General features: G+C 41.2%; 1 protein-coding gene and 1 long non-coding RNA gene across 9 annotated transcripts in view; one reads left to right on the forward strand and one right to left on the reverse strand.

Moving 5' to 3' along the window:
• Positions 1–26637, reverse strand: part of Lar (tyrosine-protein phosphatase Lar) — a 380644-nt gene that overhangs the window by 41216 nt on the left and 312791 nt on the right. The window lies entirely within an intron of this gene.
• The window catches only part of LOC139823292 (uncharacterized), a 132445-nt gene that overhangs the window by 30483 nt on the left and 75325 nt on the right, over positions 1–26637 (forward strand). The window contains exon 3 of the long non-coding RNA XR_011734734.1: positions 11339–11398. This is a non-coding gene — a long non-coding RNA (uncharacterized lncRNA). The remainder of the gene's footprint in view (positions 1–11338; positions 11399–26637) is intronic.

Genomic DNA, 26637 nt, shown 5'->3' on the forward strand with positions numbered 1-26637 from the left:
CACGACAGCATCGATGTCATCATGTACATTACCATATATGTATCGAAAACATTCAAGTTAACAAAGACGCATGCGAGATGTATGATCTAATCGAGAGATTGTTGGACTCTCCTTTTGTGTATATTGCGCAGACGTGAAATCATCGTAAATGGGTCAAGCAATTTACCGACTATTTGTTACCATAGTCGCAACTATTGTGCATTAAGGAACTCGAAGCTATTATACAAGTCGCGTCGCTCTTTCTTTCTTTCATTTTCTCAGCAGGATCTGTCAAATTCAACGGGATTCGCGTGCTATTAACGCGCGAGAGAGGCCGATAGGGGGAGAGCGGTAGTCCAATGCTCGACAACCTCCAGGATTTTCTCAGGGTCTTCCTCTCCCCATTGTCTTCTTCCGCGGCGCCGCTTCTTTGTCCTCGTTATCGTCCGAGTTATCCGACGCGCGGCTGCGCCAATTATATCGGCGGCCGAGAGAGCGCTTCGCGGCCGACAATAGAAATCGCCTGCAGACTTTCCGTGTGGCCCCCCGCAGCCATTTCCACCCTCTCCTGTCCCACCTTTTCCTCCCGCTATATCCTCTTTCCTCCGTGCGCTTTTCCACCGGCGACAACAAACAATACAAGCACCCGACGTCGACCGCGTCGCAACGACAACAAAGTCGTCGGCAAAGCTATTGTCCCCGCCTGGCGATCCGGCCGCCGCGCCTTCCTCGTGTCCGAGGTCGCGCGACGACTATTGTACAACCAGAGAACGAACACGACTACGACGATGACGACGACAACGGCGACGACAACGACAACGACAACGATAACGAAGACGACGACCGTCGCTGTCGCCTTTTTCGTGGAAGACGTGATTTTTGTGGGAATTTGTCTTTCTTCCCGGCTTCTCGTCCTCTTTACGGCGTTCTTCCATTCCTGGTTTTCCTTCTTTATTTGCGATTTCTCGCTGTGCACGCCACTTGACTATGCACGCAAATGCGCGCGCGTAAAAGCGCGAATATGATGGACCGAGCGCACGTGGACGAGTTATTGTCGGGGATGAACGCCTTCTTTTTTACAATTTCCTTTTACGGCGCTTTGCACTGTTTCTTTCTCTCTCTCCCTCCCTTTATCTCTATTCGCACATCGAGTCTTTTACCGTTACATTTAGATTTATGTTCGCCGCAACGCGATCGTAAGATCACAGTTTCACGCGAGAAGAGATTTTTCTTTTCAGAGATTCTTGGCCCGACAAGACACAGGACACAAGATTAAGTTACAGACTGTGTATTTACTTTGTTAACTTTGTAGCGAGATGACGAAAAATATATCGAGTGTACCGTAAAGTAGTAGAACCGTAAAGTGATTAAAGACAAATTCAGCTACATTCTTTATCATGTTAATGTCTGACTCTATAATGACGTTCTCTACTGGCGACATTTGCCGCTTAATTTCCGCGCGACGGAATGGATCTTTAACTTTTTGATTAATGTACATTACTATAAAAGACAAAGTAACGTAAAGTTAGTAAAGTAACTTTATTAATTTGATATAAAATCGCTTTAGGTTGATGCCGTTGCGAGCAATTTATTTGATCAAAATAATTAAAGTATTGATAAAAAAATTTCGGTAATGGAATATAGAATATCAACTATCGCCGTTGTGATACCGGGATTACTTCAATTCGAAGGCGGATGTATGAAGAACGTTGAGGCATTGTAACGATTTGTCCCATTCTGCGCGCTCACCCTCGCATCCTCCATCTTCCGTCTTATCGTATCATCCAGCGCGGGCCCGCGTTTCGCGTCGTTCGAGTGAAACATAATGGAGAGAAATCAATAGAATGATCGGTTTCAAATAACTCGTTTTACTTCCATCCCTTTTTTCGCCCGTACGTGGAGGATCCTTTTATCGTTACTTTCGACATCACTCTCGCGATCGTAAGATTTCAAGGCATACGAAAAGGGAGAAAAGAAGATACTGCGCTTTCTCTTGTTCGAGAACGGCTTTCAGTGAAGGGCTGGTCATGAAAAAAGGTTCTGACTGATCTCTTTGGCACCCTCGTTTTACGAGGAGACGCTTACGTATAGGCGATAAAGGAATTGTTTTCTTAGAGGGTCAAAGTTATATATAAAGGACTACTCGGCGGCACAGGCGGCACTCTTTTAGAAGCGTATGGTGCGGCGAGCGCTTCTTTGGGATTTTGTTGACTTTTCCCGCTCCGACGATTCTGTGAGCGGCCTTAGCGCTTCGTAACGTGTATTTCCACAAAATTTGCGCGTTGCCGAACCGCAACTGCATTTGCCATCGGCAGCAAATATTTGCTCTACCTCAACCGGCGGCGAAAACGAATATAATATAGGAATAAATCGTAATTTTAACAACGTTATTTCGTATATTTGATTGAGCAACAGGTGATCAATTCGTGCGGCCCCGAAACGTTCTCTTCCGTGTTATCATTCGGCTCATACATAATTGATAACTGGAGTTAAAGCAAATAAGAGCCGATCTATTGATGAAAAAAATAGGAAGCGAATGAGGGGAAAAATGGATTTGCCGGGTGTCGTTAGGACGAAATTGCTACGAGATAGCCAGATGTACGACAGTTTCGAAATCGGCGATCCCTCACGGGGGATCTAGAGAATCCACAAATCGGAGGAAGTCCGCGGGAGTGCCACACAGTTGAATCTCTGAAATATCGACGGCTTACAGGATCGTGTTGCGAGAACGAGGGTGCGTGCCGAATCATTGTTCGCCGCGCATAAATTCTCTTCGCGTCTAAACGCGCGACGTTACACGAAAATATTAAGAGCGCGTGGCGTATCACCGAGGTATAGAGATCTCGTGCGGCGACTTTGAAAACCTCTAGAATCAAACCGCCGGACATAAATAACACGTCGTAACTGTGGGGAAATAATAAATTTCCGTCTTCCGTCTTTCCGGCGCGAGATAGCGTATCGCGGCCCGATGTAATACAAAAACGTGACTGGCGCTCGAATAATCAGCATATTTCGAGGGAAAAAGTAGCTCGGGGGGGTCAAATACGCGCCCGAGAAAATCGATACTGGAGTCGCTCACCTCCTTTCCCGACGGTTGAATCGAATCGCCTTCGACTTTCGTAATCGGAGTCGCAAATATTCGTCGCCGTGTACCTCGCGATACATACCCCGGGTGCGGCATCTGGAAACGACATCTCCAGGGATGCACAGCCCCCAGACTTCGCGACGGACGAGGTCCGTTACCTACATCGTGACATCCCAACGTTTCAGTCGATTCGGAACGATCGAAGATCTTCGTGCAAATTCCGAAAATTCACAGAAAAGCAAGGAGTAGTTTGTTGTACATTTTCGCATTCTTTCAATCTCATTTTTCGTATCAAGTGTTTCCTTTTAAATATACACATGAAGATAAAAAGAGATATATTTCTGTAATCATGTAACGCATTTAGATACATCGTTCTAATAATTAGGCGTGTCTCGGAATTCATTTATTCTTGGGATTGCTTGTTAGAAGTAGATTTTTCATTTCGATGTTTTCAACGAGATTTTCTTTGCATCTCATTCGGACGCAATAGAGGAAACTGTGACAAAGCAATCGGACTCCGATCGTACCGCTGCGAAATATTCTACCAATTCACTCGAAACTTTCATAGTGGTCGACCTTCTTCTCGCGATCTTTGTGTGCTGACTGGTTGTGAAGTTTCTATCCCTGAGGAGATACGAGAAAGTAACCCGGGGCACTTCGATACGTCTCGAGACACTTGAGAAGTTGCTGGATGAAAGAGTGACAGGCCAACGGGGTTCGATGGGGTTGTAACGGAGGGGCCAAGGGCAGAACTGCCACGAAGATTTGCGTGGAGAATGTCGGATGGCGGAGTTTCTACCCTGCACCATTGGTTGGCTTTCTCGAGCCGCGGGTGGTGCAATTTAGGCGATATATGTACAGGTATATGGGGGAACGGTCTTGTTGCGGTCCGCAGGGAATATTTTCCGCGTATTGAAAACAGCCGCAGGCTACAGGATGTTACAGCAATTATGTGAAATCGTAAATAGATGGGGATCTTTCGATTATATTATCGAATGCGTTACCTGCTACTTTCCCGAGAAATTTCGGATTGTATGCGATAATAAACGTTGTGAGAAGATTAATAATAAGACAACACATTGCAAAATATATAATCTACCGTCATATTGTTCGCAATGGACATAACTAGATAGAACTTCATAAATATTACCGAAGTCTGTATAGAATTTTATAGATTAACTAAGTCATTTTTATCTATGGATTACGCAATTAATTTAGGATCAGTGTTCTTCAATTGTTGATTTTTTAACAGTTCTTGATTCATATATATATATATATATATATATATATATATATATATACTTAAACTTCAACAATATAAGTAAAAACTCCACTCTTAATTTAATTTCTAATTTAATAGATTTATAATTGTGAAAATAGAAAGAAATATTTAGTGCTAAAAAATAAAAGATGAAAATATTTGAAGAGAAAATAGCTTGTTTTAGAAATACTTTTTTTCTTTTTTAATACTGCTTTTCACGGTAACTCTATAGGTGATAGAAAAAAGGTATCAATTAATAAATAAACATTTTCATGAAAGAAGTACAGTGTATCATAGGATACGGTTAACCATTCAGTAGTTGTTTGTAAGACAACAGTACTTTTTCATAATTATTAAACATCCAACGCACGTTCGATCCGTCAAGTCATCAAATGCAATTAACTTTCACGATTTCGTAATTGCGCCCGCATTTCTCGATGCCTCGCAATGCTAAATTATGTTAGCGCCAGAACGTAGCACGAATAACGGATGACTCAGCGGGTTTTCAATCGCACCGGGGCGAATGCAGTCGTACGCATCCGTAATGATCGCGTCATCGTCTGAAATAAAATTCACGTCCGGTCATGGAGGTAGAGGGAATTAATCGCTGTCGGTTCCAAGTGAGAGAGCCGGCCAATAAGGGACGTGCCAATAAACCACGTAGGATAAAATCCGCCGTAAAAGTCTCAGGCAAACGCGCCTTCATAATTCAAGCATATGCGGCGATGCAGCTGCAGGCGTACTTTCTGGACATGGACGTATATTTATGGGGTGTTCCAGAAATCGCATAATATTTCATTAAATTTTGTAGCAACCATTTGATTGGATGCTATCTTTCAATTTGTCAATTTCTAGTAATATTTTAGTAGGTTTCGAATTTATATTATTTTAAAGTAAGTCTGATTAAAAGTTAATTAAAAAACAGGGCCATCTATTTGCTAAAAAGTTCGTTATTTTTGTATTTCTTACAGTTTAATTATTGATATAATTCTCGTTGAGAAGAAATTGATGTAAAAAAATTGATGAAAGAAACCGTAGATGGAAAAGTTTGCTGCGGAGTGTCTGGGTCGCTCTGTATGTACCCTCATATATTGGCCTCGCGTCATTTCAAGAGAAATCGATCTATGCGAAATTGCCCTGAGTCGCAGAAAAAGAGCCCCTCGAGTTCGGGACGCCGCGCCGGTGCAAATCGCTCCAAAACGAAGCGAAGAAAACGTCACGAAATCGGGGAATTAAGTTCGGGAATAGCACACTTGCTGACATAGCGTGAAAATTTTCCCTTAAGACACATCGTTTTTACATGTCCTTAATGTATGTGTAATTTATATTTTTACATTTGTACACACGTCAAAGATTATATAACAGTATATTTTCAAGATTACATATTTCTGCTATTATCAGCATTTACTTGATAGAAAAATTCACTAATTATCTCGCAGGAAGGAGTTATCTCTCATCTTTCGTTTTAAATGTATCTTTACCTGATTCTGTAGAGAAAGAGCGAGAGCCAGAAACATGCAGTAAACTCGAGAGTTAAGCTCCTCTCGCTAGCAACGTTACGAAAAATGCGACAAAGTATGTCGTGTATGTCGCGATTTAACAAGACTGTGCAAATGACGTCTGGTCTCCTTTCCCTATTTTCGGTGCGCTCATTTTTCTCGAATACGATTGGAGAAAACTCGAGACCCGCGTGTGCAAGCGGGTTGTAATCGCTTCACCAACAACAAGTACGTCGAGCGTCACGCTAGTTAACTTCATTAAACGAAGGACCGGGGCGGTGCAAGCTACATTACCGGAATATAAAAGCTTGTCTCTCGGAGTTGCACTAATGTTCCAATGCTGGCGGCAGGTGGTGTAAAAGGACACAAGAAAGCAGAGGGCGGAGGACGGGTGAAGAGACTAAAGAGGGGCGAGCGGGTGGTTTCGTAATATCCGAGCTACCCTCTCAACCAGTCGGCCCGCCTTAGCAGGGCTTCGCATCGAGTAGGTTGGTTTCGAGCGGCGGCTCTTAAGGGATTAAGCTTTAAAGCCAAACTCGCCTTCCTTGGACGTTGAGACGGGCGGGGCGTAGAGAGGCATTGAAGAAAGTCGTCCTAAATCGTCGTTTGATCTCGTGATTAATACCGTTGGCTTTACAAATTGGCGAGATGAATGGAGTGAAACCTGTGGGTGAAACCTCTGTATCGAGAGGATGGCTCGTGGAAAAGTGAACGTGACGTGGAACAAGATCGTTCTATTCTATATAACGGGAGGATAAAAGAACGACAAGTTCGATCAAAGATCGTCGTAATTTTTTCGCTTGAACATTGCGCGTCGCTTGTCGCAGAGCAAACGTCTTCGTTCTAATTCTTTCTAACTACAAACCGTCGTGACAGCTATTTCATATCTCTATATGCTGCTGCTTTAATCTTGAGATACCTACCATTGCAAACGTTATGATCTATCTAACCTGATAATCGTATCTAAAGTTTAAAGTACAAGCTTCGCGTGATTTTCCAGCAATAGCGAGAACTGTTTAATACTCTAATAATATTTTAATATTTAATATTCTAATGCTTGACTTTTTATTTCAATGTAACATAATGCATTCCGTGAACTGGGTCGTTCGTATTCGAATAACAGAAAATAGGAATGTCACATTTATAATTAAATACACTTTAGAATTAAATACACGACATTACACCGTGTAACGTCTGCTCAATTAATTAAGAGGGTAACCGTCAGCATTTTGTAGAACTATGATCGTGGATATTGCGATCTTCTGGTAGAATTACAACATCCGTGTGAGGGCTACAAGGGAGGATTATGAAGGACACGAGTCCTTTTCAAAGGAATAATTACTGTTTACGCCATCTTGGATTACAGCGATTATATTTCACGATGTGAAATGGACTCTTAGGGATAAGCTCGCGTCACAAATGCTCCCCCTTCTTTCTTCAGGGTAAGCTTAATAAACAGCCCAACGTGTATTCCAAATATTTCATTTTAATCCCGTTCAACTTTCCGAGGGTGAATATGTCCTTCAGTCTTCAGTATCCTGTATCTCAAACGATAAATCGCATAAAATTCTACAGTTACCGTCGCATTTAATGATTTAATACCATTAACGGTATGATTTTTTACTTCAATGTAGATAATGGCGGAGCCCGTTTTGACAACGTTGTTCTATTATCAGGATGAAACGGAAAAGCGTTAAAAGAAGAAAGATTCTTCCATCATATTTGTGCCATCGTCCCGTTTGTTTAATTTTTCTGTTTACTTTAGTATTTTATTCACTTATTAAAAATAGAAACCAGATTATTATCCTTTGTGCTCTTCCACTCGTCTGCGAATTTTAGTTTAATTGAAAAATTTCAGTTTACATTTTATATTCATATTCTCTTTGTTCGGGTATAAGATTATAAGCGCGTAAATTTAATGAAAAAGAAAAAGGTAGAACAGTTTCCATTAAATCGAAATACTTGTTTAAAGTTCGTATTGATTAAGTCTATTCTAGTTTTGTGTCATGCAAGATGCAATTCTAGAAAAACGCGCTCGAATTGTAAGGAATAAAACTGAATGACGTCTCTCATTTAATTGCGGACAGCTATTGCCGCGACTCACTTAAAATTGCAGCATCGAATTTCGCGTATTAAGCCGCTTGTCACAACTATCGGAAAGGTAGCAAAACCTGTCACAATAATACGGTTTCGATGTAAAAGTGGCAAATGGCGGCGAATCGACGTTATCGATGGTAAAATAAATGGAGTGGCGGCGCGCTGCTACGCTGGTAGTTAAAGTGCAAAACCTCGTACACCGATATTCCATAATTTCACGGAAAAAGTGAGGTGCGGAAACTTTCGTTGTATGATTTCCCAACGGTCGGCTTCTAAATAGGTATCGAAAACGGTGGATGCGTTTATTTTTTAATACCCCCAGGATTTTTCTTATTCACCCTACGCGGCGGGGTGGTTGCGATAAAAATTTCAAGTATACGATGGCTTTTGAAAGGCAAACAGACTTGCGAAAGGTAAACGTGCTATTCTTGTAAACAGAATAATCTTGGACTCAACTACATTCTCATTATTTCAACAGCCTTAATAATATACTTGAAAAAATGCAAAGCGATTAGTTTTAAATATCTCTCTCCTATTTGTCGCATAATTAATAGCTTCACGAATAATCTTGTTTTTATTATCTGCATAATGGTTCAAAAAAGTACAATTTTCAGAATAATTATATTAGCTTGAATAACTCACGCAAATAGTAATAATGTCGCAGAAAAATATTTTTTGTTCAGCAAAAATAAAGGGTGATATAAATTCAACGTTTTTAGAATCGTAATTATTAAAAGTGAGATACAAATAATTGCAAAATACGGTCTCTTTTTTCGATGGCTAAAAACGTGTCACCTCGTAATTTTAACAAAAGGGACTTTGAGCGCGGAAACAACCTCGACGACAAGGGATACGCTTACGGTCGATAATTTTATCACCGGTTGACTTCGCTTGACTACGATACGATAATTAGGGAACGCAACACTGTTCCCTGTATTACTTGGCGCCCGTGTATTTAGGTCGAGATGCACGGACCTCTGAATGCACCACCGACAGACGACAGCCGGCAGATCGAAGATGCATCGCCAGAGTCATCCGATGCGCGGCCCCGTTGTAATGCGCTTACCGTATCACAACGGCGAGCAATTAGCCGGCTAATTGCAAGGAGGAAACGTTCCACTGTCTCTAATGTCCCATGCCCCGTGGAGTTCAATAGGCCTTTGTGTTGTTTATGCGGGGCAAACTTTGTTACCGGCCGTTTGATCGTCAAGCCGGGAAGATGCGGCAAGCACCAACGTCGCTTTTCCCATTATTGTTCAATTTTCATTGTCAACAATGAGTACCTCCCTCCCGCTGTTGGAATTTAACGAGCGACTTTGTACGGTCAATAATCACGTAATTTTTAATTAGAAATACGAGCAACGACGTACATAATACTCCAAAGATCATGATAGATTATTATTTGACGATTTTGAAGCCGATTTTTCTTTAGAGAAAATGTCAGCGTATTGTAATTTTTTAATTTTCAAGTGTGAAACATTTTGATAAATTACGAATCGAAATTTGGATAAATTATTGTGCATTTAAATTTAGTAAATAAATAATGTGATTTATTTATCTGCATACAAGCAACTTAATCCGTAAATAGCATTTCACTTTTAGTCACGTTATTAAAATTCGAAAGTTGAAATCAGTAGAGCACAAATAGCATTTTACAGCTTAAAATAAAACGTATATTCTAGCAGGCTAATGGTAATTCTATTCTAAAACTCATAGATACATTTGTGCTCGGTATATAGATTACCGTTAACACTTGGAAAGCTCCATTATCAACGAGAATAAAGGATCCAGATTAAAGTTTCTGAACATCAAACACGCATTAGTCTATTCATCATAACTTATTAAAACATACATTAGTCTGTTTATATTATACATTATATACACATTAGTCATATACGGTATATCTAAATATCTACATATACATTAGTCATATATGGTACATATAAAATCACTAATCCATCAACTCTGTATAAGTAAAATTAGCCATTACAATTGAGACAATAATGCACTCCAAAAACAGTCCTGACAATATTTCTCTTTTGATTTTTTGATTTCTTAAAATCGCACACACAACTTTACTTCAATCAAATATAAATTCAAAGAAATTATTAACAATAAATTAATCTACAAATAAGTTTGTCGATCCAATTAAAGGTAAAATTTTATTCTTTAAATAAACGTTAGATTTAATAGCCAATTTTTTTATTGAAATTAATGTAAAACGTAACAGATAGAATATTTGGCGATGAAATATATATTCAGTTTGTTTTTATAAAGTTATTACTCCGGCGCGACAACATTCGACTAGCGCGCAGCTTCGGTGTTTGTTTTTTCGAGGTATAGCACGCCGTTAGTGCCGTTACAGCCGATACGTACACAAGATCATCGTGCTATCATTCGTGTGTCGATATCCAAACGAACAACTAGCGGCACGAGCCGCTCTATGTATTGTTGTATTACTTTCCGAGGTGCGATCGCGACAGGTACAGGAGATGCAAACGCGATCCTTTACAAATAATTTATTATCAACGTGATTAATTGTTTCTTGCGATTAATGACTGTTATCGTATGGAAACGTACGAAAATCTTTATCGAAGTAGATATTTCAGCATTGGTACGCATTTAATAAGTACACGAGATCATAAATGCCTTAATTCGGCATTAATACGCGTTTATTTAATAAGTACACGAGATTATTAATGCCTCAATAAATAAATTTAGTCGTTTATTGGGACATACATGTAGAAACCAAAGAGGATCTGGAAAATGCACGTATGCTCCGAAATGTGCATGTAAACTCATATACGTTGAGGAATCAATGATTCTGTGTATACAATCGTAATTAAATTAATATTTGCTAATCGTGTAAATTCCACGTTCGTACATAAGTGATTTATAAGTCTTCATCCGCTCGAGATTCGTCACTGTAATATTCTTAATTTATGAAATATTGCAAGTTACGAATGGAACATAATTATTATAATCCCTTCGTATTATTTTAACGGTCTTCACCACATAATAAAGTGTGCATCGTGTGTCATGCCGTGAAAAGCACCTCGCAGTTGTCGTATTATGATGGATTAATTTCGCGCGCGATCATAATTAAACGGTTTCGCGAATAGGTATTGTGTGAGTGTAATGAAAGAATCTACGGGAAAAAAGAGATTAAGAGACATCAGACATTGACAATACAATCATGACATGAGTGACTTGTTATTCATCTATTGTTATCTATTATTTGTTACACAGGCTTTCATTATGTAATTATAAAAATAAAAAGAATTTGTGGATATTATATAATTCTTTTACTAAATATCTGTTTAAAAATTAAACTTGAATTTAACGTGCGAAATAATTAATCTCTTATTTTAATTATTTTAAGCATTGTTATAATTTCGACATATTTCTATGTTACAGATCAATATTCGTTTACAACATCGCTACGATTACACATCGCATATGCATCGCAACGTATCGGTGAGTCTTAAATTATTTTTTATTTTAATCCTGAGATAATGGATTTATGAAGATTATATTGAATATATAAAATGTAATAGGTATGCATAAAATATTAAAAACGCGAATAGAAGGCTCTTATTCCTTGACAATTATTACATAAACAGTTAATTTTACAATATAATAACAAATGTAGCAGTATAAAATAGTTTGTATTATTATTCTAGTAAACTGAGATCTGAATTCATCATTTATCATAGTCATAATTTTTTCATGTTTGAAAAAAGATTATAAATTTAAGCTAAAAGATAATATAACAGGAAAATTTTATAGGTTTAATTAAATCTTCGAGTTCACTTAGTTTGCTTAAATAAATATTGAAAAATAAGAAAAGAGATAAAATGAGTGATAAATTATACTAAAACAGACGTTTTTAGAGTATAAAGTTTTTATACTCTAATATATATATGTATATAAAGCAAATTTAATTATAATCTTTTATAGCCTGTTCATCTGATTAGCCCATATTAATCGCAAATTAAAATTCTAATCGCTCGTAAATTAAAATTGCAAATTAATCCCGTTAAATTGTGAATCAGTAATTCAAACGGATTAGCCAGCACGTAGGTTCCGTTATAAATTGGTTGTATTTGTAGTCGTAACTGAAGTCGGTGCACTAAATAGGAGTAGATAGGATAGATAGGAATATGGGTAAGTAGAAATTCGGATAAGTAGAAAACTATTACAATAAGAAATATATAAATACATAAAGAAGAAAAGTAATATGAACAATTATATGACACATTTGTATTAAATTTAAATTATTTTGTAAAAGCTGAAAACCAAATGAAATATAATAGCATAAAATTGGCTTTATTTTTACTGAAAACTGAATATAGTGAGGAATGATGTAAAAAGTATTATATTTTATTATAAATATTAATTATTTGATCTATTAAAAATCACGTAATTATCGTGTGTAACAGAATATTAATTATGCAATATTAAAATTATTTAATATCAAAATTTTACATTATTGATATTAAAATTATTTGACATCAATACTGTAAAATTATGCAGAATTTTGTAATACATCTGCAAAAAGTCATTATCTAACTGAAATTAATATTTAACAACACTATTAAGTAAAAATAAATTAGCATTTAAACAGTTTCTCACGACTTTATTTCCGATTTATTTCAATTAGCGAAATAATTCGTAGCGGCGCGTTATAGAAAACGCTCGGAATCGTTAGTCAATGCCGTGAATTTGTAGGATGGCGTGATAAACGTGCACGAGCGTATACATATCCACTGAACCGCATATACACGCCGCGTGATGGGCACGCGTGTGCGTGAAACACCGGCGCGCGTGAGTGGAGTTTTGGCGGACTCGGTTAAAGCAGACTCGCCAGCTAATGGACGTCCGGTATTTCGCGGTGAATTAAGCTTCGAACGGGCCGAAAGGTCGACGTGGCGTATACTATCCCGCGGCATCGGTTGCGGAGAGTCGAATTTCCCGTATCCCGGGGATTACTTAAATCGGTATCCACGGGAACGGCGTATGTCGCTCACAGACCGCGTTACGGCCGCATCATGAAAATGGAGAGTCATTGACGGTCTCTGGCCGTCGGGGTTGGTCGGCACTCGGCACACAGAATCGTAAACATCAGGAATTAGTGGCCATGAGATTGACGATCTGCGAATGTTCTTTCAAATTCTCCAACGTAAATTTTGTCCCCCCCCCCCCCAAAAAAAAAGACTTGGAATTTTGTCACGCGAGGAAAGCGAGATGTATTGTACAGAACGGAGAGTTGCGTTTATATCTAAAACGCAGAATAATTTCGACGATATTTTTTTCCCCTTTATTACATTCATTTACAAATTGTGTATAACGCAGTTTCATACTACATCATCGACATTTGATCACGCTTTTTATGAACAGTGTAATTCTCGTAATTTCACGGAATTAATTTATCACCGTGATTTTACAGAATTCGGGTGAAAATCAGCGGCAAAATTCGTTCGTTAAGCTGTTGCGAGAGTTAATAAAACGTTAAGCTATAAAAGGGATTAAACGGCTGGAATATACAGAATCGGTTATCGAATGTGTCCGATTGTGAGACATAGTATAGAAACATCGTCGGTAATTTCATCGCCGAGGGTTTTCCGCGATGGTTTCAAATATTCGTGCGACATGGCGGTGGTGTGCATTTAACGTGGATCCGACTACAAAATTATGGACAACGTTATCTCGGATGGTAGGTGTTAATGAAATTTGTGGATCATAGCTTTTCTGGCCCCAGGAGGCAACTGGACGCCAGACGGCCTTTGTCAGACTCGACGTGGCACGTTGATAGCGCAGTCAGTTGTTTCATTCGGTCGTACACGAAACTCCACTGTACTTTCCCATGTCGATTATATTATTGTATTGTTATCCACAATAGCATCGTTTTGCGACTATTTCTAAAATTTGTCGTGAGATTGTAGACCAAGTGACAAATCATAAAAATGACACAAAGGAATATTAAGGTTTCTATACTGGTGAGGATAAAAACAAATAGAGTAAAATAGTGATAAAATTAGATTGTATTAATTAAATATTTGGCGTCAAAGAGATCTTGTAAATTACATTTATAATATGTATTTATATGACAGTTATTTTTTTTTCTATCCTCACTCATTAAAATTGTTCACGGTAATACATTAAATTACACGAAACAAAACGCGAGAAAAAATACTTCTCTACATTTATCGACACACTTCTGTAGCTATAACGGAAGGTACTTGGCAGTTTATGAAATCGTGCAAACTTTTCCCGAGACATAGTTAATGTTGCATCGCGCAGTATTTTCCGCGCGCGCGTTTTCCTCTCGATTTAAGGACAATTCTTTACCGGCGTCCGAGCCCGGCGAGAAGCTTAACCATTTTACGAGACGTAAACAGCATTACAAGAAATAAAATATGTTTACTGGCTTTATTAAAACAATGCAACCGGCGGACGTACGAACGTAGGCAACGTCGCGCGCGGCCACTCGGCTGCCCTCTCGCTTGGCGAGGAGCCGCGGTTGTAAATTCGCGGATCCAACGGTGAACCCATATTCTTAAGTAATTCATGACCCGGCGCGCTGTTTACGCGAATGCTTTTATTTCTCACTCTCGACGCGTTCTCTCGCATACCCGTTGTTGGGCCTCGTTTGTGGCTTTTTCTTCTCCCAGGCCTGCGTGAAGAGTTCAACAAGGGATAAAAAAATACGTGAATTCGGGAACTAAATTGTATTTAAATTGTATTAAAAATAAATCTTAGAAACTTGTAAATTCACTCTTTTTTGCTTCAGATTTTAAAATCTGGACAATTAAATCGCTCCCTGTCCCCTTCCCCGATAAATATTTCAAAGATAAATTCTTATATTCTCACGTTGTTTGGAAAAAGCAAGTTTTTAATTTAGCATTTAGTACTTTCACGATATAATACTGAAAGTTACTTTTTTCGCAATAAATTTGATTTTCGTGGCTTTTTGTTAGACTAAGAAAGAAGAAATCTTTCGTTCAATCCTCAAAAGTATGTTGAGATAGATTGAAATAGAAGCAGAAGTCGAGTGCTTCGTTACATTGTAGTTAGGACATTGTTGGCGAACGAATCGTCTCTGTTTCTCGATGAATAAAAACCATAATACAAGATGATACAGCTTCCGTGTACATTCGGTTATCGATCGCGCGTGCCACCGGTAGATCGCGAATTTATAAAAAAAGAAATCACGAGAACTTGTGTAAAAATCACGATGCAATAAAGTGAAAGACGTGGCGTTTTAATTTTTATTTTGAAAAAATTGATGCCAGGGCGACCAGTGTTCTTCGGTTATACCTAAAAAAAATCTACTTCCTCTCATTTAATGTTACATTGAAGCAAAGTTGATAGTATCTTCGTACGCTTTGTTCAATCCTAACTTTTTGTTGATAAAAATGAATATGGATATTATAAGCAGAGATTTGCGCGTAGGATATATGGTAAATAGAGATTGTGACGTAACGTCTAACAATGCATGTAAAATTTGTATATTTTACAGATCTCTATACAGATTTAATTTTTTACAAATATTTTGTCCTAAAATAATCCCGTAAATAATATATTCCTGACATTTTGAAATTATACAGCGGTATTTGAGTATAAATTACAAGGATAAAAATAAGTGCTCTTATTAATAAAATTATTTTTTATATCAGTTACTTATGTATTTGTGGCTTACAATTCGCCATACAAGTCTCGCTCTCGATGGATATCGGAAATGGATAACAGATGACCGTGATTTGAGTCTGCCGAGTTGATACGTGTATCGATAAAGGGGGGGAGTGAAACGTTGCCGAATAATGCGAAAGAGGAAATCTCGGAAACGCCGATAATATCCGTAAATCGTCTCCATATATCTCCACTTTGTCGCTATTATCGAAATCATTCCTAGACATTTTTTCCGTGAAATCTGCTGAGTAGCTCGTGAACCTTTCGATCGTGAGAAATTGGGACCAGAACGCCGCTATCGGAGCCCCGAGCAAGAGGGAAAAATAAAGGACAAAGAGGAAGCTCCAGACAAGCGTGGCAAAGCGCGGAATCTCTCCATCAAAAGCTCAACAAAAGCTTGCTCGGAGCTTGGGCACGATGGAAAGGCTGGCGTGAAGGAAAGAGCGAAAGATGAGGGAGGGAGAGGTATACCGGAGAACGCCGGCTAATGTCTGAGACGCGTCAGCATATGAGAGAGGATAGGGAATAAAGAGTGGAATCTGATAGTACAAGAAAGTCGAATAAAATACATAAAAGATGTGAGACCGAATGCAAAACAATCGCGCGAATCAATTCTCGCGTTAAGAGAGTAATTTCGAGAGTAAACTAATTTCCGATCAGTTCTTGTTAAGCTTGAGGCAGAAATAATCTTTCGACTCTCGTTTCGCGTAAAACGCGTAGTGTATTTACAAAGTAACGATTTTCATTAAATTTATTATAAACAACGGCAAATAAACGTTCACCGATGAAATTACCGAACGGTATAAAAGTGAAGTAAAATATAAAAGTAGTAAAAGACGCGCAAATAAATATTTTCGAACTAGGAAGTCAATTTTGTCGAATGGGGTTCATTAAGACGATGGCTTAATAAAGCCTGTTGGCAGTTTCGCGCAATCGGTCATAAGACGATCTTGCGGTTCTGAGCTTTCGCTAGAACTTGCAACGAACGCGGTGCAGAAGCTGCGAGCTTGGGAAAATAGTTCGGAAGCTCTTTAATGACCCCCTTCATTTTCGGACCGACACGATCGATCGGAAAACTATTAGCGAGTCCAGGTTCAGCAGACGAAGGAAGTAAATATCCTTGGCTTTCGCTGAGGTTCGCTTATTGACGATCTTCTACGTCAGAAAGGGCGATTTTGTGTATGAGAATCATTTTTCATAAGAAAAACGATAGATTACTCGCGCGAGCAGGTCGCAGCAGAGAGGAGATGGAACGAGAGCAATTGATACATGTATTTTTTACGTTTTATTTTTTAAGTTTACGTTCTCAAAAATAGGAATCGATATAAGCTTGATGAGCTTAAATTTACTTCACGCGAAAAAATACCTTATATTAATCATCCCGCTTTGTCGAACAAATATGTGCATATCGCACCGATATTTGAGTTTACTCAAAATTGGATCGCATACATAGTCTCTCCGTCTCTCCTCATGTTGCTATGTTGCGGAAGAAACCGAATAGCTGAAAAACTGCTTCTGCCTGCGAAGAGGCGAGAACGAGAATGTTCGAAAGTAGGAAGACGAAGGCCCGAGGCCAGCATATTTTTCAGGAGAATGAAAAAACATTGCGCTTTCTCTCCGGAAAGCGATAGGTGGATCAGCGTAGGGAAACCTGAGCTCTCCGGCACCTCGCCCTTTTTATTATTCATGAAAATCGCGTTGCCGTTGCTTTCTCACGCGGTTTATACCGCGTCCGGTGTATAGAGAAGGAGGGGTGGCTCCCTTGTCCGGCCATATCGGAGAGACGCTTTCAGGAAGCGTCGCGTGTACGCGACGCCGTTGCGGTGCATTAAGCGATCGCAACGTTCTTCCGCAGGAAATCACGGCTATAAAAACGGGCGTCTATGTGACTCTCGCGCGACCATGAGTTCTCACAACGTGGAGTTTGAGCAAATATTTCGCTACCAATCTCGTATCTCGCTGGAGATCGATCATTCTTAGCGCTGATCGCCGGCGGTATCGGCGTAAAATATCAAGCCGTATAAATCCGAGTTACAAATATTCATAATAAATATTCGAGCGTTTCCCTTAAGGTAAAATATATATATAGCTATGTAAAAACTAATAGCTGTAATAACTTTGGATGATACGATTGTTGTTTCTCTTTGCCGATAGTGATTCTCTTATCGTATCGTTTTCCTCTTTTTCGACGAAATTCAATCTATGTCAATGTCCAAGGGAACTCGCCGAAAAATAGATAAAGTCATCTGTTATAATTCCATGATGCGACAAAGGGTTGGAGGAACACAAACGTGCGGTGACTGTTGCTCGAGTTTGTCGTTCGGGCATCCGTATTCCCGGGGGTTAGCAATTTCGATTTCCACCCCATGATTCGATACAATTCCAACTATTTCGTGAAGACGCGTATCGGTAAGACGAGTCGGTAAAAGCAGCTCGAGGGTGGAAATTCGCTCTGAAAGGAAAGAATAGAGGAGAAAGCGCGTAGAGGGAAGAACAGAGAGAGACCTAAGAACGCATGGGATGAAAGGGAGAAAAATGAGGGAAGAAAAAAGAAACAGATGTATAAGCTGTTAGCTCGCGGGCAAACAATCGCGACGAGTAGGGATAGGGGAAGATAACTGGGCCGCTGTAAGAGGGAATAAACGAGTGGCACCTAGTCAGGGAATCTGCTTGTGATGGTGCTTGTAGTCAGTTACGAGGGGAAACAGCTGCTTATTTGTACGCCTTACGCGCGGACATCCGTTCTTCCTATGCAGGAATCTCGCGACCCTTTTCCACCCTTTTTTTGCCCTCTCTAATCTTCGAGAGAGTCCGCCTACAGGTTTCTCTCCTCTTTTTCATCGTTCGCGCGTTTCGGTAGTTCAGGAGTGCTTTCCCTCGCACGCCATATCGGGGTTTTGTTCGAAGTGACATATTTTTCAGAAGCTTTCGTGCGGACCGCAAAAATGGCGATAGCGGGCGTCGAGAAGCGAGGGTGGGAGAAAAAAAAGTGGAAGAAAAAGTGGTCGAAGGATCATAAAAAGAGCGAGGCGAGTCCTTGACGATGGACGCGTACCGCAGTTGGCGGTCGAATTATTTGTTCTTTCGGTAAGAATGATACGTTCTTATACCGAAGCAACGGTGATATGAGGAAAAGGAGTGGTTAATTTTTCAACGAAACTGCCGTTTTCTTCCTCTCTTTTTCCTTTTTTGTTCGTTCCCCCTTGCCGGCCGTGTCCCTCGAATGAATAATTCCGCGGTACGAGTTGAGAATTTATAATTATACCGTCGCTGTAATTGGATTTCCTTCTTTTTTTCCTTCCCTCCTTCTCTCCCACACTCTCGCCCTCCTTTTTCGGAAAACATCGCTCAGTTCCGCGTTTCTCTTTATATCGGAAAGCCGATTAATAAGAGCCCCGGCTCGACCGACGGAAAAGTTCCCAATTATTCATCGCGATCGTCTGAGCGAGCACGGCCGATGTCCGGCGAAAGGTAAAAGCGAATCGGCCTCTCTCGATATTGCTTTAACAGGCGTAACGATCGTTACGCCGCGGCCGCGTGCGAAATGGCCGATCCTTTTAAAGTGATTGGCGAAACCGGTGGCGATGGTGGCGGTCGCGCGGGCGCCGCCAACCGTGCTCTTTTAATTCGCTTTTTGCAGTCCCTTTCGCCGCCCCGCTCATACCTGGAGATTACCACTTAATGCCGCCGCTCGGCCGACAGTTCCGTAAAACAGCCCGCTGCTGTTCGCTCGCTCTCCGCGGTCAGACGTCGAGATTGGAAAACGTTAGCGCACGAAGCGGATTTAACAGAATTTCCAAATTTATTACGGCCGCCGGGAGTATAATGGATTCAAAGAGTTGCCCGCGAACGAGGTGAGTTATAACTCTCGACCTCGTAAAAATCTATCGCAACACGCCGCCGGCAGAATTATCGCCGGCAGGACCTTTTACTTCTGTCTCTCTTTCTTTTCCTTTCAATTCTCCTTCGTTCTCTTTACACACTCGAATGATCAAATGTTTGGCGGAACGTTAAAATGACGTTTCTTCGAACACCGTATCAGGATCGTTTTAATTCCTTTATCTCTTCGTCGTTGCCGAGACTGAATAATTGTCACGTGAATTTTTCCATAAAAAGAAAAGAAAAAAATATCGATTACTTAACGTATTCTCAAAGGTCGCATTGTTGTTGCAACTCGGACGACGTGAACGGTTCGTCCGGCTTGTTCAGCGCGATTTTTTCCACTTGTTTTCACCGCGCGGGCCGATCGTGCCTGGAGATTACTACTTAATACCTTCAGCCGAGTGACGGTGCAGTAGAACAGTCCCACGCGGGTCAGACGCGCGCGCGGCAGTGGTTGGAAACCGTTAGCGCGCGGGTTACCAGTTTAATGGACTTTAATATCGATCGCGGTTCGATGTTGAAATTGTGCCACGAACGAATTTTAGATTGTACGCCCCGGAGAGAGGAGAGACGGAGAGAGACACGACCTCGGGTATTATATTGGCTCCAATAGCGACCGTCCATAAACGGTGTTTACTACCCGGCGTAACAGATAACGTCGTGTTTTAAAGTTGAACTTTTTAAATGCGACTATGAACGTTTGCGGATTAGTACCGGGACAACCGAAAAGTAATTCGCCTGATAAATCAAACTCGCCGCTTTTATCGGTCGTATATGTACATACCAAACGAAAGCGACGGACAAACAACAAATAACGCGGTATAATAATACTAATAATAACAACTGTCATATTATTGCGTCATAATCTTAATATGATTTATTGCATCATTTTAATTGTTATAATTACTTCGATATGAAATGGATAAAAGATATGATATCTTTTTATTATTTTTCTATGATAATACGATAAATGCAGTTTATTCTGATATTAAATAAACTGACTGTCAAATTATTCGCTAAAAAAGTTTAAAGGAACTATATATACAAAAGAACGAAATAGAAGTTATAACAATAGTGAAGGGCGCATATATTAAAACTGCTTACTTGAAATTGAATTCGAGATGTTCATTTACGCGGTAAACACAAGCTCGCCACGATGCGTACGCGGTATGAGCTGCCATTGGCATACTACGGTGATTCCAGTAAATATCTTCTTTTAATGAAAAGCACGATCCATATCGAATCCACTGTGTCCGATTCAAATTGTATTTACACGCGGATTATTGGCAATTCTGTTGTTACAACACGGCCGGATGCATGATGCTTTTTATAAGCGAGAAATTAGGCCGAAGGGAAATACCCGAGCTGTAACAAAGTTATCATCCAATAATCTAAAAAGTACAATACATACAAGAACTTTTGAACGACACATATAAAAACTACACTGTCGAGTTTAAAACGCTATTAAGTACTATATAAATGTAGTCGCAAAAAGTCGAGATGACGAACGAAGATCGGCTGAAAGTGTCAATTTCTTGAGCGAGTCGTTCGGTTTTATGTTGAGTTCACAATAGCATTCCTGGCGATAGCTCTCGTGGACGGGAAAACGTGCGGCCGAAAACGGTAAAACGACATAAATTCGCCAAGCATTCGGGGAACAGTCGCGGTTGACTGTTCCGCCAATCGGCAAGATTTTGCGGGCCACGTTCTGCCTGTTCTGCGTGTTTGCGTCATTAGTCTAAAAGCGTCGCCGGGATCCGGGACTTACCGCGCGCTGCGCCGACGTAGTAAGACATTACGACCAGCCAGTCAGCCAACCATCCAGCACCCCTATTCGGTATAATTTCCATCCCTCCTACCGCCTTCGGTGCTTCACGGTACCCCTCGTTCCCGGGAACGGTTTTCATCGCGAAGGGGTGCGCGCCCATCCCTCGCTATCTCGGTTTCACCACCATCCTCGCCGTCGTCATCGTCGGCGTCTCCGTATCCCTCCCCTCCTACCTACTACCCTGCTGTCTCTCGCCTCCTCCTGATAATTAATTTTACGTATCCAGTTTACAAGCGGACGAAGTGGCGCGTAATCAGATTTCGTACCCGAGATTGGTAGAGATTGCTCGCGCGAGTCTGTCGACGTCACCGGGTCTTCGCTTCGCTGAGGAATGACGCGCACGCCTCAACGATTCGCCGCAAAGGCACGGAGCACATCCCAAGCACGGTGGTCTCAGAGAGGTGATAATATTCAGCGAAATAGGAAATATCTCGGTCTCGTGCGTTGTGAAAATCAGTATTTGCTCACGCCACGTTTTCCTACCGTCTATCTTGGCGTAATTTTTCAAATCCAAACTATTGGGAGAGATATTACAAAGAAATAACCAAGAGAAAATTTAAACCGAACAGTGCAGAGTAAATTAATAAAATAATGTCACGTGTAAAAACTACAGAAAAAACTAATATATATTACTGTCAGTACTAAAATAATCACTACTGGTAATAAAGAAACTTTTGCGACGAGTTACATAAATATTTCTGCTCCAGTTTTTAAAGCTTTATAATAATTTTCTTTCGCTAAAAATATGTTCCTAAGAATACGAGCTTTGCCGTAAAAATACGGATATATTTTCAATACGGTCCTCGATAAATTCTCTCTTAATTATCATTGTTATCATTACTAATATCTTTTTAGTTATTGATTGACAAACGGAAATTAAACCTCTTTATCGATGAGCGATGAAAATTGTTATTATTAGCGGATATTATCCGTGGAAAATATAGAAAGTCAGGTATTGTCGGTTTGCATAATCCCAGCGCGTTCGTTTTAAGATATAATCTCTGCGCGTAAATTTTTTGAGCAGTAATTAAGAGTGACAGCTCTCACCGGAGGTATGTGCGAACCAGTAACCGCGGCTGATCTTGATAACAGTCGAAAGTTCTTAAGTGACAAAGTTTCGGGTACTTAGCGCAGAAATAACGTCCGTTTTTCCGGAGACTTCATCCACCTATCCTCGTGCCGCGTTTAATTACGAAATTTCGTAATCTTGACCCATTCGTCGTCGGATGTTCCCGGCGTGTATCTCGCCGAAAATAAAAGCGATTCGTTACATCCGCGGGGAGGAGACAGAGAGAGCAGATTCCTCGCCATGCAGTGTCACGTTAACGTTAAAACATCGCCCGAGTACGCGTACTTCCGGAATCATAAACGTCTTAATGAATTTCAAACATTTAGAAATCCGCCGAGCGCACGTCGAATCGAGATTTTTATCTCGGTCTCGCCGGAGGAACGTCATCTTCCTTCCTTATTTGCGTTTCATTTCCACCGGCGCTGACAAACAGGCTTTTCTCCCTTTGTGCCGCGACGCGGAACCGTTACTCGCAGCCGGAGTCTGCAAATGTTTTCCGTGCACGCGACCGCCATTTGAAGTGAGGAAAGCGTCGCGGAATAGTTGGCCTTCCAATCAATCGTCGACCGCACTTTTCGGTGGCCGCGAGAACAATTCCCATCCGCGGCTATCGTATCCCCTCATGGTATCCCGATAAGTGGGTTGTGTCTCCGAAAGCGCGGAGAGTAGGATGGAGTACAGTATACGCGGGAGGAGAACGCTTTGTGAACGGTAACGCAATTACCGTGCACTTTGCCGCGATAACTTCGTTCCGGTGCTCGTCGGTTCTCACGGTCGCCTGGCATCCAATGGTCTCTCCTTTCCGTAGCCGCTCCGCAGAAGATATTGCCCGGCCAAACTAGCCAATGTGTGCCGTCATCCGGGCAACTTTCGCACTGTCTTGCCTGCCGCCAAGCCATAACGCACACGCTCGGGCTGTTTCTCGAATACCCTGGTCGTTCCTGACCAACTTTAACTCATCGCGTCGTAAACGAACGTCCGCGTTACGATACATGCGACACTCCACATCGCTACTGTAACGAAATCCGACCATGTCGAAACTTGAAAAACTATTATGTTTCGGATCTGCCTGTCTTTTCGACTTATTGTCAAGCACATTCGACCTTCCTGATTAAAATATTATCATTAAACGTAATATCAACATCGTTAGTCGAATTATCATCGACCTATAATTATGTATATTTCCAACTATGAGTGTATATTGACTTATTATTACGCGTATGTAGCATTGATAACTTCTATTATCATTAAGGTCATATACCTAACGATTATTCATCGTTGTAACATTGGTTCCTATGGTCATTTCACTAGAAATTACATGGACGTGTGTATCGCTAATAACTATTATTAAGTTTTACAAGCTATAAATATCCTTCTTCGGGAACCAGAGAATTCGCGCATAAATTTCCCAGAGCAGGGTTAATTCGTCAATTAGGGAAGGATTATCCTCCGCTTATTGACAACAAATTCTCCTGCGATTTCCTCCCGACTGTCGCCTGAATTACGTATTATCAACGTTTCTGCTAGGCGAATCAAGGTCGCAAACTCTCTCTCGCGCATCATGGCAATGGCGATCCATCAAATCGTCGTAAACCGTAACAGGAAGCGCTGATTAACTGATAGCCGTCTGTTTCGGCTTCGGACACAACGGACGACAACGCGTTTGCGCGAGCAGAGGTACTCACGCACTCGCCTCATCCGATTTATCCATTATGCGCTTAAATCATCGCTAACGCCGGGCCGCTAACGCTATAGATCATATCGTTCGGTTTCCTGACTCCACGTCGGCATCCCTGTCAGCGGCAGCGGACGAGGCGTGGATATTGTCGAAGCACCAGTGATGCCTCTCTCGCTCGCTCTTTCTCTCTCTTTCCCTTCGTCTCTCGCTCCCACTCGGCGAACGAGAGCGCGCGGAAGATCTGGGAGTGCCTCCCTTTCCTCTTCGACATCACGCCAACACTGGTTGGCCGACAGGGTCTTCGGCTCCGGCAAGCAGTTCGGTCCGGTAGTTGCTTACATTACCATACGAATGGTCGATCGATCCAAGACCTCGTACCACCTAGCCAGCCGCTGCCGTCGGCGCGCTTGCATGAACGCGAGCGCACGAGGAGCACTGACACGTAGTTCGATGTAGCGGCACGTACACGCTACGTACACGCCACGGGCGTGCATACGCGACGATGCACGTAGGCGCTTTCACACGTGTGTGCACGTGCGTGAATGTATACGTACACAAAAGGCGCGTGTGTACACATACAACGCATATGCCGGTTTAGGGTAGAGTCCACGACGGATCGTGATGCAGTTAGATGGACGTGGACGCGAGCTGGACACCAAAACGCGGTCACCGCGTAATATGGGACCGGGAGAGTCGATCGAGTCATCGACGGCGACCGTATTTAGGAGCAGCCCTCCGACGCAGCCGTCCCGGAATGTACACCGATCGTTAATCACCGTTATTGTCGCTAAACTCTTGGCCCCGACCCCTCGACTCTTCCCGGAAGGGCTGCATTCCGGGACCCGCGGGATATTATTCCGTATACCCGAGATAGCGCCGATGATCCTACCGCGAATCTTGATCCGACCAACAGGCCAGATAACAATAACAGCGCGCGCGGTCTCGGAGGTGCGGGTTATCGTATCGCGAAGACGCTACACCGTGTAGGGGTGCTTTATCTCTCAGTAATATATCAATACTCCATTAAATTTGTAAGCGACATGTATGCAGTTATGCGCCCTCGAAATCTTGCATTCGACGCGAAATATTTGTGTGCATGTGAACATCTTCGCTTTTATTAAATCAACAAAAATTTGTGATTAATTAAGTGATAAAATATTCATTCGCATTTTTCTCGAAATTAAAATAGAAAAAAAAATTAATATTTTCACCACAATATTATAACATATTCTAGCAAAGTAAAGAAGAAAGTTAATTGAAAGCACGCTAAATAAAAGCTCTCGCTGTCAATTCGCTCACAAAGGCGATAGTAAGAGAAAACGCGTGCGCGTTGTACGAGAAATATCGCTACATTCGTTGCTGAGATACCCCCGCGAAGCGCAGGTTGAATCTTAAGGCACGCGCCATTACTTCGAACGAATCTTTTTGACGCAGCGAAAGTCTCGCATCAAGATTCCATTCAAAGAAGCGCCTCGCGTTTTATCCATCCATCAGCCCCTCGAGGGTCGGAGGACGGGTGAGGAGCAGTGAGGAAGCGTCGGGCGCAAGAAATTGTACATTTTCGTATACGCCAACGAGAAACGCGCGTCTTCGGATTTCCGCCGGTAGTCTCACTCGCAAATTTGCCTCAAAGGTCGCTCTTCCCTCTTCTCTCGTGACCCTCTCTTGCGAGAGAGGACTCTCGAGTATTGGCCGTTCGCGATAGGTATTATTCGCTCGTGTTTTTGTACCGCATCGGAGAGGGACGCCGATCGATCGATGAATGGCTCGTCTCGGGAAGGTAAAAGGAGAACGGCAAACGAGTAAAAAGAGAATACGAGTGGCCGAACTCTCTCTTTCTCGCCTTTTCTTTCGCTCTCATTCGAAGGAAAGGCGAGAGATATCTCGCTCGGTCTCGGTGAGCAAATATAAAGGGAAACTTCACTGTGCAGTCAGGGTGGAAAAGGGTGAAACGTATTCGAGGTCGGCCAATGAGGCGACTGAAGAAGGGGATACAGTCGATATTACAGGGAAACCGAAACTCCGGCGAGAAGTCGACCTGAAATTTTCTGTCCACCCTCATAACATGAAATTTTACCCAATAGTCTTGCTTTCGAAGCGTGAGAATAGAATGTTGGAAGCTTTCTCGAAAAATGAAACAAAAGGTGCGCATTTCTTGTGTCAAATTTCACTTACATCCGCGGTATTACTTTCGTTATTTTTCAAAAAGATGTGCAAAGGTAATAGTTTATTCAGTATTTTGTTACCGCTGAAAAAAGAAAAGCACTCAACGTGTTGAACCTTTGCCTGGTGGATTCGTTTAGAATCGATTCTTGTTGGATGTAAATAAGATAAAATATAAACGTGTAATGCTAAAACGTTTACTCGCACTTTGTAAATTTTCTTAAAAGAAAAAAAGTTACAAGTATAACTAGACGAGAATTGAGTTTACTCTATGATGTGTAGAAACGAATTTAAATTTTATTATAGATCCGATCTAGCAGTAATTTTTAATATTGTTTCCTTATGTAATATGAAGATTCATTAGCTGTGCAGATAAATTTATTAGATTAATTAATTAATAATGT

Source organism: Temnothorax longispinosus, chromosome 12, assembly GCF_030848805.1.
Source record: "Temnothorax longispinosus isolate EJ_2023e chromosome 12, Tlon_JGU_v1, whole genome shotgun sequence".
Taxonomy (NCBI): Eukaryota; Metazoa; Arthropoda; class Insecta; order Hymenoptera; family Formicidae; genus Temnothorax; species Temnothorax longispinosus.